The sequence below is a fragment of the Stenella coeruleoalba genome (genome assembly GCF_951394435.1).
Source record: "Stenella coeruleoalba genome assembly, chromosome: X".
Classification (NCBI taxonomy): Eukaryota; Metazoa; Chordata; class Mammalia; order Artiodactyla; family Delphinidae; genus Stenella; species Stenella coeruleoalba.
In genome coordinates, this window is record NC_137152.1 from 74,453,271 (window position 1) to 74,471,341 (window position 18,071).

The window sequence follows — 18,071 nt, forward strand, 5'->3', positions numbered from 1 at the left end:
TGAATTAATATTGTTATATACAAATTTATTTTCTTAATGCTATTTCATTGATGTCATCCTCGTCACTGCCATCCCCTTCACCATCACCCAGTAATGTATATTGAGTTCCTGGGTGTATGTGACTTGTACCATAAAAAATACTAATCCTGAAATATTGACCAACAACAAGCAACTTGATAATTAAAATGTAGTTTATCTAAAAATGATGCTAAAATAAATCAACTCAAATTTTGCTTTTTAAGCTCAGGATGTAGTAATTTACCATCTGGATTTGTGCAAGAAAGAGAATCTCACTTTAATCCTCTCACTGATTCTCAAGTAATTATTGGCTTAACTAGTTTGCCTTTCCACCACTTTTTCCATATAAAGGAAAGCATCGGAACCTGATTATATGAGTGACTGGAAACTTACAAGAGAACAAAACAAAACAAAACTAGTTCTCATCTTCTAGGATGGTTATGTTGTAAGGTTTAAACTCATGGGGAAGTGTTAACATATTCCCGCCTCCCCATAATTGAAAGCTTGCCTAGATGATAATATTGCTATCATCAAGTTAGAATTCTAAAAATATAATTTTTTGAATAAATACTTAAATATAAATTGAGGAGACAGTTTTTAAAACTTAAAGTTATTCTAGACTTTTTAATTGTGCTACTGCTTTATTTGATATTATTAGAATATTCCAAAATTATTTTCTGTTATAAACAAAAATGGTATCTAGGAATATGCTTAACCTTGTTTATATATCTAAACAAAGATAAGAGCAGTAAAAACATAGTTTCTCAAACTTTGTACTATTCACATTTGGGGCTGGATAATTCTTTGTTGTTGGGGGGGCTGTAGTTTAGATTGTAGAATATTTAGTAGCATTCCTGGCCTCCTCCTGCTGGTTGTCAGTGGCACCTCTTCCCCCCAACCCCACCCCATCTCTGTGTCGTCCCACACCCCACCATGTTGTAACAACCAAAATTATCTCCAGATATTGCCAAATATCCCCTGGGGGCAAATATTCCCCTAGGTGTTAACCAAGGAAATAAAAAAAAATCTTTGTGTAATTAAGAATTAAAGGCAGTTTTTTTTCCAGTATAGTACAACTGTTACAATCCTGGACTCTAGACCCAGACTCTTGGAGTTTAACATACTGGCTACTGACCTTGGGCAACTTAAACTCTGCACCTCATCTTCTTTATCTGTAAACTGTGGATAATAATGTTTTGTAGTGCTTAAGAAGGCAGATACTGGAGCCAGACTGCCCAGGTTTGAATACTGGCTAGGCAAGTCTTGTGAATTTGGGAAAATTATTTTAACTCTGTGAGCCTTAGTTTCCTTATTTTCAAATGGAATAACAATAGTATTTACCTGATAGAATTAGTGAAAATCAAATGCATTAGTTTATATAAAGTGCAAAGATCAGTGTCTGGTACAGTAAGTTCTGTGTTTGTGTTAGCTAATATCATGTTATTATTAAAACGTTTGAAAAATCAGAGCAACTATGGCTCATTTCATAAGTTCACAGTCACTGACACCTTCTGTATGTGTACCTGGCTATGTAAAGAACTAAGTAAATAAGACACAGAAAAATTGTAAATTAAAAAAGTTTGTCCAAAAGACTACTGAAATAATCAGACTGCTATTACTTATATCACAATACATTTTTAGGTACTTCTTTTATACTTTATCTTACTTATTTACAGTATACACACTTTTTATATTTGTATTGACTTGCACAGTTCATTGGTTTCAAGTCAGAAGATTGATGTTTAGGATGTGCTCTGTTACAAACTTGATGATCCTAGACAAGTCACTGAAAGTTGTCACACTTTCCTCATCTAGCAAATGGTAATAGTCACTCGACACAATTGATTTCACTGAGAAATTTTGAGGAACATGATAGTGAATGCATTGGAAAAGTAATATGGGATGATGATGATGATGATGATGATGATGATGCTGATGATGTAGTATCAGCGCATGGTACCAAATCCTTAAACTCTAACGAACAAAACTGAATTGCATAATATTTAAAATTATTCTAATTTGATATAGTTCTATCAAAAATAAGAAAGACAATGTAAACAAATCATTAAATTAATAAGTATAAACCAGCTATTATAAAATTATATCTACTCTAACTCACTTCATAAGGAAAGTGTTTTAATATATATTCTTATATTTAGTCACATTTTACTTTTAATTATGCATTCTGAAAATAAGCTTGATGTAGTATTCAGTAAAGTTTTATGCTATCAATTTCAAATGAGAAAATATATGCAAAAAGATTAAACTTGCTTTTCAAATTAGGTAATTGTCTACTTACATTAGGTACATCTCTCCCATTTAAATATTGTAAAAGAATGTAATTAAATAGTGTTCCATTGCACTGAACTTGAAGTCAAGTCCTAGATCTTAAAAAGACTGATGAGATGATTTCTAAAGTCCTTTCTGTCAAAATATGGTACTCAACTAGTGTCAAGATAAATCAGGTCCCAAAGGATTGAGGCCCAGTGCATAGGTAGATGCACTGGACTAAGGAAGGCCACCTGGAGAAGTCCTGTAATTAGTGTTTGGGAAGAATTCAAAACAGATATAAAGGAGGGACCTTCAAGATGGCGGACGAATAAGACATGGAGATCACCTTCCTCCCCACAAATACATCAAAAATACATCTACATGTGGAATGACCCCTACAGAACACCTACTGAACTCTGGCAGAAGGCCTCAGGCTTCCCCAAAGGCAAGAAACTCCCCAGGTACTTGGGTAGGGCAAAAGAAAAAAACAGAGACAAAAGAATAGGGACAGGACCTCTGGGAGGGAGCTGTGAAGGAGGAAAAGTTTACACACACTAGCAAGCCCCCTTACTGGTGGAGACAGGGGGTGGGCAGGGGGGAAGATTTGGAGCCGTGGAGGAGAGCACAACAGTGGTGCAGAGAGAAAAGCAGAGAGATGCCCACACATATGATCAGGGCCGACCAGCACTCACCAGCCTGAGAGGATTGTCTGCTAACCTGCCTGGGCAAGTGGGAGATAGGAGCTGAGGCTCGGGCTTCTGAGATCAGATCTGAGGGAGAGGACTGGGGTTGGCTGTGTGAAGACAGCCTGAAGGGGCTAGTGCACCACAGCTAATCAGGAGGGAGTCCAGGAAAAACTCTGGACCTGCCTAAGAAGCAAGAGACCATTGTTATGGGGTACGCAAGGAGAGGGGATTCAGAGCACCACCTAAACAAGTTCCAGAGACGGGTGTGAGCTGTGGCTATCAGTGCAGACACCAGAGACGGGCATGAGATGCTAAGGCTACTACTGCAGCCACCAAGAATCTTGTGTGCAGGCACAAGTCACTATCCACACCACACCTCCTGGGAGTCTGTGCACCCCGCCACTGCCAGGGTCCTGTGATCCAGGGACAACTTCCCAGGGAGAATACATGGTGTGCCTCAGGCTGTTGCATCACCATGTCAGCCTCTGCCATGGCAGGCTAGCCCCGCATTCCGTACCCTTCCATTCCCCAGACCTGAGTGAGCCAGAGCCCCCTAATCAGCTGCTACTTTAACCCCATCCTGTCCAGGCAGGCAACAGACGTCTTCAGGAAATCTACATGGAGTGGGGGCAAATCCAAAGCTGAACCCCAGAAGTCGTGTGAACAAAGAGGAAGGGGAATTTCTCCCAGCAGCCTCAGGAGCAGCAGATTAAATCTCCACAATCAACTTGATGTACCCTGCATCTAACGAATACCTGAATAGACAACAAATTATCCCAAAATTGAAGTGGTGGATGTAGGGAGCAAATTTAGACTTGGGGTTTACTTTCTGCATCTAATATATTTCTGGTTTTATATTTTTCTTAGTTTAGAATTTAGAGCTTATTATCATTGGTAGATATGATTATTCATTTGGTTGCTCTATTCCTTTTATTTTGTTAATTTTTTTTCCTTTTTCTCTTTTAGTCAGTGTGTATGTATATGCTTCTTTGTGTGATTTTTCTCCATATAACATTCTTTTTACACTTTGTCCTATGGTTCTGTTCTTTTTGTTGTTGTTGTTCTTTTTCGTGTACTTTTTAGTGCTTGTTATCATTGGTGGATTAGTTTTCTGGTTTGGTTGCTGTCTTCTTTCTTGCTTTTAATTACTTCTTTACTTTTATATTTTGAATAATTTTCTTTCATTTTAATAATATTTGTTTTATTTCATTTTTTTCTTTCTTTCCTTTTACTTCTCACTTTTCTTCTGAGCCATGTGTCTGATAAGGTCTTGGTTCTCCAGCCAGGTTCAGGCCTGAGCCTCTGAGGTGAGAGAGCCAAGGTCAGGACATTAGTCCACCAGAGACCTCCCATCCCCACATAATACCAAATGGAGAAAGCTCTCCCAGAGATCTCCATCTCAAGGCTAAGATGCAGCTCCACTCAACGACCACCAAGCTACAGTGCTAGACACCCTATGCCAAACAACTAGAAAGACAGGAACACAGCACCACCCATTAGCAGAGAGGCTGCCTAAAATCATAATTTCACAGACATCCCAAAAGACACCACTGGATGGGTTCCTACACACCAGAAAGAAATGATCCAGCCTCATGCACCAGAACACAGGAAAAAGTCCCCTCCACCAGGAAACCTACACAACCCACTGAACCAACCTTACCCATTGGGAGCAGACACCAAAAAAATGGGAACTACTAACCTGCAGCCTGCAAAAAGGAGACCCCAGAAAAGCAAGTTAAGCAAAATGAGAAGACAGAGAACTACACAGCAGATGAAGGAGCAAGGTAAAAACCCACCAGAACAAACACATGAAGACAAAATAGGTAGTCTACCTGAAAAGGAATTCAGCACAATGATCATAGAGATGATCAAAAATCTTGGAAATAGAATGAAGAAAATACAAGAAAAGTTTAGCAAGGATCTAGAAGAACGAAAGAGCAAACAAACAATGATGAACAACACAGTAAATGAGATTAAATATTCTCTAGAAGGAATCAACAGCAGAATAACTGAGGCAGAATGGATAAGTGACCTGGAAGATAAAATGGTTGAAATAACTACTGCAGAGCAGAATAAAGAAAACAGAATGAAAAGAATTGAGGACAGTTTCAGAGACCTCGGGAAGAACATTAAATGCACCAACATTTGAATCATAGGGGTCCCAGAAGAAGAAGAGAAAAAAAAAAGAGTCTGAGAAAATATTTCAAGAGATTATACTTGAAAACTTCCCTAATAAGGGAAAGGAAATAGTCAATCAAGTCCAGGAAGCGAAGAGAGACCCATGCAGGATAAATCCAAAGAGAAATATGCCAAGACACATATTAATCAAATTATAAAAATTAAATACATAGAAAAAATATTAAAAGTGAAAAACAACAAAACATACAAGGGACTCCCCAGAGGACTAACAGCTGACCTTTCTGCAGAAACTCTGCAAGCCAGAGGGAGGGGCAGGACATATTTATAATGATGAAAGAGAAAAACCTAAAAGTAAGATGACTCTACCCAGCAAGGATCTCACTTAGATTCAATATAAAAATTAAAATATTTAAAGACAAGCAAAAGTTAACAGAATTCAACACTACCAAACGAGCTTTAAAACAAATGCTAAAGGAAATTCTCTAGTTAGGAAACACAAGAGAAAGAAAAGACCTATAATAAAAAACCCCAAACAATTAAGAAAACGGTAATAGGAACCTACATATAAATAATGACCTTAAATGAAATTGGATTAAATGTTCCAAACAAAAGACATGGATTGGCTAAATGGACACACACAAAAAATGACCCATATATATGCTATCTATGAGAGACCCACTTCAGACCTAGGGACATATAAAGACTGAAAGTGAGGGGATGGAAAAAGATATTCCATGCAAATGGAAATGAAGAAAAAAACGGGAGTAGCAGTTCTCATACCAGACAAAATAGACTATAAAATAAAGACTATTACAAGACACAAAGAAGGACACTACATAATGATCAAGCGATCAATCCAAAAAGAATATATAACAATTGTAAATATTTATGCACCCAACATAGGAGCACCTCAATACATAAGGCAAATGCTAACATCCATAAAATGGGAAATCGACAGTAACATAAAAATAGAAGGGGACTTTAACACCCTATTACACCAAATGGACAGATCATCCAAAATGAAAATATATAAGGAAACACAAGCTTTAAATGACACATTAAACAAGATGGACTTAATTGATATTTATAGGACATTCCATTCAAAAACAACAGAATACACTCTTCTCAAGTGCTCATGGAACATTCTCCAGAATAGATCATACCTTGGGTCACAAATCAAGCCTTGGTAAATTTAAGAAAATTGAAATAGTATCAAGTATCTTTTCCAACCACAACACTATGATACTGGATATCAAATACAGGAAAAAAGATCTGTAAAAAATACAAACACATGGAAGCTAAACAATACACTACTAAATAACTAAGAGATCACTGAAGAAATCAAAAAATACCTTGAAACAAATGACAATGAAAATAAGATGACTCAAAACCTATGGGATGCAGCAAAATCAATTCTCAGAGGTAAGTTTATAGCAGTAAAATCCTACCTCATGAAACAAGAAAATTCTCAAATAAAAAAACTAAACTTACACCTAAAACAATTAGAGAAAGAAGAACAAAAAAATCCCTGAAGTTAGCAGACAGAGAGAAATCATAAAGATCAGATCAGGAATAAATGAAAAAGAAATGAAGGAAAAAATAGCAAAGATCAATAAAACTAAAATCTGGTTCATTGAGAAGAAAAACAAAATTGATAACACGTTACCCAGACTCATCAAGAAAAAAAGAGAAAAGACTCAAATCAACAGAATTAGAAATGAAAAAGGAGAAATAACAACTGACACTGCAGAAATACAAAGGATCATGACAGATTACTACAAGGAACTATATGTTAATAAAATGGACTACCTGGAAGAAACTGACACATTCTTAGAAAAGCACTTCCTTCTGAGACTGAGCCAGGAAGAAATAGAAAATATAAACAGACCAATCACAAGCACTGAAATTGAAACTGTGATTAAAAATCTTCCAACAAACAAAAGCCCAGGACCAGATCGCTTCACAGGCAAATTCTATCAAACATTTAGAGAAGAGCTAACACCTACCCTTCTCAAACTCTTCCAAAATATAGCAGAGGAAGGAACACTCCCAAACTCATTCTATGAGGCCACCATCACCCTGATAACAAAACCAGATAAAGATGTCACCAAAACAGAAAACTACAGGCCACTATCACTGACTAACTTAGATGCAAAAATCCTCAACAAAATACTAGCAAACAGAATCCAACAGCACATTACAAGGATCATACACCATGATCAAGAGGGGTTTATCCCAGGAATGCAAGGATTCTTCAATATATGCAAATCAATGTGATACACCATATTAACGAATTGAAGAATAAAAACTATATGATTATCTCAATAGATTCAGAAAAAGCTTTCAAAAAAATTCAACACCCATTTATGATAAAAACCATCCAGAACATAGGCATAGAGGGAACTTACTTCAACATAGCAAAGGCAATATATGACAAACCCACAACCAACATCATTCTCAATGGTGAAAATCTGAAACCATTTATTCTAAGATCAGGAACAAGACAAGGTTGCCCACTCTCACCACTAGTATTGAACATAGTTTTGGAAGTTTTAGCCACAGCAATCAGAGAAGAAAAAGATATAAAATGAATCCAAATTGGAAAAGAGGAAGTGAAACTGTCACTGTTTGCAGATGATACGACACTATACATAGAGAATCCTAAAGATAGTACCAGAAAATGACTAGAGATAATCAATGAATTGGGGAAAGTAGCAGGATACAAAATTTATGCACAGATATTCCCTGTATTCCTATACGCTAATGATGAAAAATCTGAAAGAAAAATTAAGGAAACACTCCCATTTACCATTGCAACAAAAAGAATAAAGTACCTAGGAATAAACCTACCAAAGGAGACAAAAGACCTGTATGCAGAAAATTATAAGACACTAAAGAAAGAAATTAAAGATGATTTAAACAGATGGAGAGATATACCATGTTCTTGGATTGGAAGAGCAAACATTGTGAAAATGACTATACTACCCAAAGCAATCTACAGATTCAATGCAATCCCTATCAAACTACCAATGGCATTTTTCACAGAACTAGAACAAAAAATTTCACAATTTGTATAGAAACAGAAAAGACCCTGAATAGCCAAAGCAATCTTGAGAAAAAAAAACAGAGCTGGAGGAATCAGGGTCCTGGATTTCACACTATACCACAAAGCTACAGTAATCAAGAGAGTATGGTACTGGCACAAAAACAGAAATATTGATCAATGGAACAAGATAGAGAGCCCAGAGATAAACTGACTCACATATGGTCACTTTATTTTTGATAAAGGAGGCAAGAATATACAATGGAGAACAGACAGCCTGGTCAATAACTGGTGCTGGGAAAACTGGACAGCTAAATGTAAAAGAATGAAATTAGAACCCTCCCTAACATCATACATGAAAATAAACTCTAAATGGGTTAAAGACCTAAATGTAAGGCCAGCACTATAAAATTCTTAGAGGAAAACATAGGAAGAACACTCTATGACATAAGTCACAGCAGAATCCTTTTTGACCCACCTCCTAGAGAAATGGAAATAAAACCAAAAATAAACAAATGGGACCCAAGGAAACTTAAAAGCATTTGCACAACAAAGGAAACCATAAACAAGATGAAAAGACAACACTCAGAATGGGAGAAAATATTTGCAAGTAAATCAACTGACAAAGGATTAATCTCCCAAATTTACAAACAGCTCATGCAACTCAATATCAGAAAAACAAACAACCCAATCCAAAAATGGGCAGAAGACCTAAATAGAGAGTTCTCCAAAGAAGATATACAGATTGCCAACAAACACATGAAAGGATGCTCAACATCACTAATCATTAGAGAAATGCAAATCAAAACTACAATGAGGTATCACCTCACACCATTCAGAATGGCCATTATCAAAAATCCACAAACAGTAAATGCTGGAGAGGGTGTGGAGAAAAGGGAACCCTTTTGCACCATTGGTGGGAATGTAAATTGATATAGTCACTATGAAGAACAGTATAGAGGTTCCTTAAAAAACTAAAAATCAAACTACCATAAGTCCCAGCAGTCCTACTACTTGACATATACCCTGAGAAAACCATAATTCAAAAAGAGTCATGTGACCACAATGTTCATTGCAGCTCTATTTACAATAACCAGGACATGGAAGCAACCTAAGTGTTCATTGACAGATGAATAGATAAAGAAGATGTGGCAAATATATACAATGGAATATTACTCAGCCATAAAAAGAAATGAAATTAAGTTTTTTTGTAGTGAGGTGGATGGACCTAGAATCTGTCATACATAGTGAAGTAAGTTGAAAGAGAAAAGCAAATACTGTATGCTAACACATAGATATGGAATCTAAAAAAAATAAATAAAATTGATCTTAAGAACCTAGAGGCAGGATAGGGATAAAGATGCAGACGTAGAGAATGGACTTGAGGATATGGGGAGGGAGAAGGGTAAGCTGGGACAAAGTGAGACAGTGGCATGGACATATATACACTACCAAATGTAAAATAGATAGCTAGTGGGAAGCAGCCATGTAGCACAGGGAGATCATCTTGGTGCTTTGTGACCACCTAGAGGGGTGAGATAGGGAGGGTGGGAGGTAGATGCAAGAGGGAGGAGGTGTGGTGATATATGGATATGTATAGCTTATTCACTTTGTTATAAAGTGAATAAGAAACTAAAACACCATTGTAAAGTAATTATACTCCAATAAAGATGTTAAAAAAAAAAACTTTCACATTACAACCCAGAAAAAAAAAAAAAAGAAGGACTGGCAATAAGCTTTGAGGGTCCTGATGAATTTGGAGGCCATGAATTTGGAGAGGCATCAGTCTTTAGGGTTATGGAATTTTATTCACCACCTATAAGCTATATGCATGCAGAAATGAAGCCTATCATTAAAAAAGGTTATATTTTCTTGTTAATCTACTGTTCTTTCAGTTTTAGGACAGAGCAGGGAGTAATACAAGTATTATTCTTTATTTTTATTTATTTTTATTGAAACATAGTTGATGTACAATATTTTATAAGTTACAGGTGTACAATAGTGATTCATAATTTTTAAAGGTTATACTCCATTTATAGTTATTATCAAGTATTATTTTAAATGTAGCCCACAGACTGTACTTCAATGTTTATTTTTGATGGCAGAGTGCATATTTTTATGGGAAATCCCCAAATGCCTCCTGCCATTGCCCATTTTCCTCCTCTTGCCCTGTAAACCAATGTAGAGAAAGCTAATGGAAAAGGAAAATCTTCTGTATTGTTTCATTAGTCTTAGGAAATGTTTGAACCCACATTGAATGACAATCATGTCATTGAGGCAGCTGATGTGCTTTTAAAATTTGTCAGGGTAATATCTGTGTTATTCTCACAGTTTGGAATTTATTTATACTTTTTCAGTAGAAATGTTTATTTTTAATTTTTGACTCTCAGTCTCCACTCTCTCTGTGGGTAAAATTATTTCAAATTGAAATTTGGAATATACTCGGCTCAGCAAGAGTTTTTAAAAGTGGAAATTATCACTTTTCTTTTGAAAATTGAATTTCTAATGAAAGAGTTAGAGACAGGATTTTTTTGGATGGAGACATTTTTGATAGGTAATGTAATGAAATATCCAGTCTGAGTGCTGGAGCCTAATCTTAGCTTTTAACTTGGATTTAATCTGTATTAAAATAGCCAGTAGATGAGAAAATCATATTAATAAAAATGGACTAATTTTATCCAAGATAATTTGATAATGTTTCTTACATTTCCTCAGCTTTGTGATATCACACTTATAAACCTTGACAAAGTTCTTTTAAAAATAATTTTGGTGCTCTCATTTCACTAGATGAATACATGTATAATTCTCAGTGCAATGTTTATTTCAACAGTTTTAGGAGATTTATTTTAAAACCATTTAAAAATTTTTTCATAGTGTAATTTTTTAATGACAAAAGTACTAAATATTCACTGACCCAGATTGTACAGTGTGATCTTGTGCATATTAACCTCTCTGATCGCATCTGCTACTACTCTGCTCCTGATTCAATTTGTTCCAGCCACACTGGCCTTCTGACTATTCACTAACCACTTTAGATATACATCCATCTCAAGAGCATTGTACTTGCTTTTCTTTCTGCCTGGAATGCTCTTGCCCAAAAAATCTTCATGGCTCTTTCTCTCATTTCCTTCAGGTGATTTTCAATTATTGCCTTCTCAAGGAGATCTTTGTCCACCTCATTTAAAATAGCAAAATCACTGCTCTCCTGCCAGCAATTTCTCTTCCCCTTCGTGGATGTTTTTTCTCCATAATATTTATCATCATATAAAGTAGCATGCATTGTAGTCATATGTTTAAGTAAATATGGGCCACAAATTATCTGTTTATGTTACTGCTATATTTCCAGCATCTAAAACAGTGTCTAAAATACAAAAGCTGCTCAAGATATACTAGTTTGATAAATGAATAATTGTAGAAAATATGAAAAAATGCAGAAGAACAAAGAGAAGAAAAGAAGACATTCATAATCTCACAACCTGGAAATAATCATAGCTGTCATTTTTGTGCATGCTTATGTGCACCTCTACAAACATACATACACATATGCCTATAGTACTAAATATAGTAGTAGTGGTAGATTTAATAGTAAGAGACGTAGTAAGAAAAAAGTGGCAGGTAACCAGTCATTTGACTCTATAGCTACAGTTTCTGTGAGTAAGGAATTCAGGAATAGCTTAGGTGAATGAGTGATGGCTCAATGTCTCTGCTGAGCCTGCAATCAAGATGCCAACCAGGCTTCAGTCATCTGAAGTCTTGACCAAGAATTGAGGTCCCACTTCCAAGATGGCTCACTCACATCTTGGCAAGTTAATGCTGGCTGTTGGCAGGAAGCCTCAGTTCCTTGCCATACTGGCCTCTCTATTAAGATGGTTCAGTGTTCTTTAAAAAATATCAGTTATTCTTTCCCAGAGTGAGTCATTCAGGAGAGAGAGAAAGGAGGAAGTAACAGTGACTTTTATTACCTGGTCTCAGAAGTTACACACCATCACTTCCACTTAATTCCATTTATTACAAGTGAGTGACAAAGTACAGCTCACAGTCAAGGGAAGGGAAATTAGGCTCCACCTTTTGAAGGAAAGTGTATCAAATTTGTGGACATCTTTTTAAGCCACCACACTGACCAAAATAAGTTATAAATAAAAGAAACATAGTTAACAGTGAGATTAGGGATCATTCCCAACTCAATAACAAATTGCAAGCAATACTTGCCAAATGTAACAGAGATTAAACCAAATTATACTAAGCTTCTGGGAATTTAAAAACAGTTGTCATTCCCAAACAGAGGAGAACTTCTGTAGAAAGTACGTGAAAGGAATTCTGAAGGAAAAAAAACACATTAACATCATTCTATTTAGAGGAAATTTTGGAATTCTGGATAGATCACAGGGACAATGAAGAATTCCCCCTATAGAGTCCTTGTTTCAACCAGAAGGCAATAGCACTCCAAGGCTATGGATGTAGTGCTATAGGGAAACTGTAAACGTCTTTCCCTTCTCTGGTGTTTTATAACAAATATTCCTAAAAGAATTTAGACTTGCTTTGATATATACGTGATAATCCCTAAAGTGAAAGGACAAAGGGGTATAAGAGAAATAAAATAGTTTCATCAGAGATCTTTTCATGGTGAAGGTAAATGGCAGCAAAACAAAGGCAAGTTTTTATGAGGAAAATATGTAGCCATATCAAAAAAATGCCCACAAATCAAGATAAATATATGTAATCCAACTTTTTAAAATGTTGGCCAGCTCATCTAAAAGGGAGGATTCAAAATTAATAACAAAGGATAACTCCAGTGGGGGAAAATATGGATTCCTCAAAGTGATAATGTTGGCTCCAGATGCCAGAGTTTCCATAAGCTTGTAAAGAATGCATAAGAGAGTTCCCTGATTACAGACATCCAAAAGACTCAGATCTTGTCAGCTACTAATCCCTTCTACTCCAGACAATAGAATGACTAAACAGATTATGTAAGCCGTCAACGCAGCTCTGCAGTTTAAATATTTAAATGGTCTGTAGATAAACAGGAAGGAGATCAAATAGAAATCAGCAAAACTCTTTGGGGGCATAAGTAGGTAGAAATGTTCCACTCAAAGATGAGTGAAAAAGTAGGATCAATAAAAATTTCTGCAATAAAAAAGAAGGAAAAATATACAACATGCAAACTTGGATGAAGAGCAAACTTTGGAAGAAAATTTATATGAGGAACTAGAGGAAAATTTAGACAATAATTGAACTGTCAAAGTAAAGAAACATGGATTTTGGGCTTCCCTGGTGGCACAGTGGTTGAGAATCTGCCTGCTAATGCAGGGGACACGGTTTCGAGCCCTGGTCTGGGAAGATCCCACATGCCGCGGAGCAACTAGGTCCGTGAGCCACAACTACTGAGCCTGCGTGTCTAGAGCTTGTGTTACACAGCAAGAGAGGCCGCGACAGTGAGAGGCTGGTGCACTGTGATGAAGAGTGGCCCCCGCTCGCTGCAACTAGAGGAAGCCCACGCACAGAAACAAAGACCCAACACAGCCAAAAATAAATAAATAAATAAATAAATAAATAAATAAATAAAACATGGATTTCAAATACATAAACAATGAAAGAAGAAAATAAAAATGGATTAAAATAATGGAGTGGTGGGGCTTCTCTGGTGGTACAGTGGTTAAGAATCCACCTGCTAAGGCAGGGGACATGAGTTCGATCCCTGGTCTGGGTAGATCCCACATGCCACGGAGCAACTAAGCCCATGTGCCACAACTACTGAGCCAGCATTCTAGAGCCCATGAGCCACAACTACTGAAGTCCGTGTGCCTAGAGCCCGTGCTCCTTGACAAAGAGAAGCCACCACAATGAGAAGCCGGCACACCACAACAAAGAGTAGCCCCCACTTGCCGCAACTAGAGAAAGCCCATGCACAGCAATGAAGACCCAATGCAGCCAAAAATAAATAAATAAATACATTGTCTTAAAAAATAAAATAATGGAGCGGTCCTAGCTGAAGGATCAAAAAAAAAAAAAATTAATGAGAAAAAAAATGCCACAGTAAAATTTGAATTTACTTTGAGGAAGCAAGCACAGAAACATAACTATAGAAAACGAAGGACACAGCACATAAGCATAAGCATAAACATAAATTGATCATCTAGCATTCGGGAGGGAATAAAAAAGAAAAGATTTCAGTTTTTATTGAATAAACCATCTAAAATTCTCATTTCTTCATCCTGGTGGTGTTTTTGTGCCATTTTTAATTATTTGGTAATATCCCCAGATTGTATAAAATAAAAAAAAAAATAGAAATGAAAAAAAATAAAAATTAAAGTGGTAAGAAGGAAGGCAACAGAGATGAAAGATAGAAATGAACGCTTTAACATATGGTTGATCAGTGTTCTTGTGTATAAAAGAATAGGATAATGACAGAGAAAAGTTCTAAAAATAAGATATGCTATTGGTTTGAATAACCATCTGATTCTTCAGATAAAGGGTATGATTATATATTTATAATGTATCAGATAAAAATAATAAAAAAATAATTTTACATGTTTGCATGAAATTATTTAAATACAGGATTCAGTTTTAAATTTCACAAAGAAAAATTTGAATATAAAAGGCCAAAGCAAAATTAGGAGTTTTGGGATTAACAGATACATACCACTATACATAAAATAGATAAACAAGGATTTATTCTATAGCAAAAGGAACTTTTTTCAATATCTTGTAATTACCTGTGATGAAAAAGAATCTGAAATTTTATATATAAATATTTAAAACCGAATCACAAAGAAAGAAAAGTGTAGAATAAGGATGTGTGGAGAATAAATAAATAAATAAATAGCCAAAAGAAAACTGAATAAATTCCACAAGAGTAAAATACAATAAAAGTAAAAGTCAACAACAAATACACAGACCCATCTCCATTTACCTACTTAGAAATTGAAAAATATTAATATTCTTTCATTTATTCCATAAATATTTACTGAACACCTAACATATACCAGGCAGTCTTCTAGGCATTAGGAAAACAGCAGTAAACAAAACAGGCAAAAGGTGAACCTTCAATGAACTTATATTCAGTTGAAGTAAGGGAGACAATACAAATGTAAATAAGTAAAATATATATTATGTTAAATAATTATGTTTTATAGAGAAAGGTAAATCAGGGAAGAGCAGGAGGTAACAGCAGTGGGTGTGTGTGGGGAGAAATGAATGTACAATTTTAAATAGAGTGGGAAGAGAAGGCTTACCAGAGATAACTTGAAGGTAAGGGAGAGGGCCATGTGGCTATCTGGGAAAAAAGAACATTTCAGGAAGAAGGAAAAGCTAGAGCAAATGCCCTGAAGTAGGAATGTGTCAGCTTTGCTCAAAAAAAATTGAGGAGGCCAGAAAGGCTGGAACAGAGTGATTCTGACAGAGAGTAGTGGATGAGGTCAGAGAGGTAGTAGGGAGAGGGCATCAGATTCATGTAGGGAAGAAATTTTTAGATTTTAAGGACTTTGAATTTTATTCTATGTGAGATAAGTCATTGGAAGGATTTGAATAGATGAGTAACATGATTTGACTTACATTTTTGAAGGATTATTTTGACTGTTGTATTGAGACTGTTATATTCTGCAAGTGAGAAGTAGGGAGAGCTGTTATAAGGGTATTAGAATGATCCAGGCAAGAGGTGATGATGACTTAGACCAGGGTGTGCAATGGAAGTGATGAGAACTGATGAGATTGTGGATATATTTTTAAAGCAGAACCATTTCTCAATTGATTGGGTGAGCAGTGTGAGGAAAAAGAGAGGAATCAAGATTGATTCAGTTTTTAGCAGGAAGAATTTACAGGGAGGAACTTGAGATTCACTGAAATGAGGAAGATTTTAGGAGAAGCCTTGACTCAGTGAATGTGTAGAATACCAGAAGTTGTTTGGGTCATGTTAAAGTTTGAGATTTCATTAGACATCCAAGTGAAAATGTCAAGAAGAGATTCTTATAGCCGGACATACAGCCTTGAATTCAGGAGTAAGGGCCAGGTTGGAGGTACTTATTTGAGACCTGTCAATGCATAGATGGCATGTTAAGCCATGCAACTAAATAGGAGTATAGATAGAAAATAGATATTTACAGGTCTGGGAGATGAGGAGAAACCAATAAAGGAGTCAAGGAAGGAATGGCCAGTGAGGTAGAACAATTGGGAGATGGGATCTTAGACACTAATCTAAGTAACCCTTGGATTAAAAATTTATAATTGAGATTATACACTATCTGGAAATGATAAGCATTAAGAACACTCCATATTAAAATTTGAAGAAATGGGTTATAGTAAGAACTAGAGTAAAATTCAGGCCCTAAATTTCCCTAATTAGAAAACAGTAAAGAATAAAAATGAATAAACTAACTCAGCAATCTATAAAAAATCCCTTAATAATATAAAATACATGATTAAGAGCTAATGAAATGAAGCAGGACCCTGTGGGGCCCTCCTGGGTACAAAGTCTTTCCATGTCCCCAGTTTCTTGTTTGTAGGAAATAGACTTCATTCAGCTTCCTTGACCTTCCCTGAGTTCCAAAGAGCAGATTAAGTCAAAGAGCACTTGCTAATCAGGAAAAGGAGAGGATGCAGAAATAAGGGAGGAGCATTCAAGAAACAATAGTGCAGCTATTGGTCATGGTCCTGGTTCCTCCTCAAGAAATATACATAACAATATCTTTGAGTTCTTGTGCATGAACTAAGGCCCCCCACCCAGGTAGAGGATGGTAACTTCAGTCTGAGTACAGGATTCAGTGAACATTATTTACTGAATATTTATTAAGTGCTGGGCACTGTTTTAAATACTACATGAATTATCTCATTTGATAATGAATCCTTGGATACAATTTTACTGAAGTTAAAAGTAAAACAAGAATTACCACTATAACTTTGCCTACTTGAAATTGTAGTTCTTGTCCAAGTGAATCTAATAAGACTTTTTTTTTAAGTAAAAATATTAGAAAGAGAAGCAATGTCATTATTTACATATGATATGATCATCTACTTAGAAAATTTAAGAAATTCACCTGAAAAACTATCCCACCTAATAAAACTTAGTAAGAGGCTGCAAATTTAAGATCAACATGCAGAAATTAATATCATGTCTATACACTGGCACTACTCAATTGAAAAACAGAATGGAAAATAAAAATCTATGCAAAATTGTGATGAAAACCGTAAAACTACCTAAGAATAAACCTCAGAAGGCATGTACGTGACCTTTATGAAGACACTTTTTAAATTTTATCGAGAGCATAAAATACACCTAAAATGCAAAGGAAATAAAAAGAACCTATGCTATCAGATGGGAAAACTCAATGTGATAAACATGTCAACTTTCATGAAAATTAATCTATAAAAATATTTTAATAGGATTTAACAAACATTTTCTAGAATAATTCATTTGAATTGAGAAGAGAATACACAAGAACAAATAATAAAATTGTTATAAAAAACAGAATAAAGAGAACTTGTCCTTACAGACAGCCAACTGGCACATGAAAAGATGCTGAACACTGCTAATTATAAAGAAATGCAAATCAAAAACACAATGAGGTGTCACCTCATACGGGTCAGAATGGTCATCATAAAAACATGCACAAACAATAAATGCTGGAGAAGGTGTGGAGAAAAGGGAACCCTCCTACACTGTTGGTGGGAATGTAAATTTGTACAGCCACTATAGAGAACAGTATGGAGGTTCCTTAAAAAACTAAAAATAGAGCTACTGTATGATCCAGCAATCCCAGTCCTGGGCTTATATCTGGAGAAAACTCTAATTCAAAATGATACATGCACCCCATGTTCATAGCAGCACTATTTACAGTAGCCAAGACATGGAAGCAGCCTAAATGCCCATCGACAGATGAAAAGATAAGGCAGATGAGGTATATATATACAATGGAGTATTA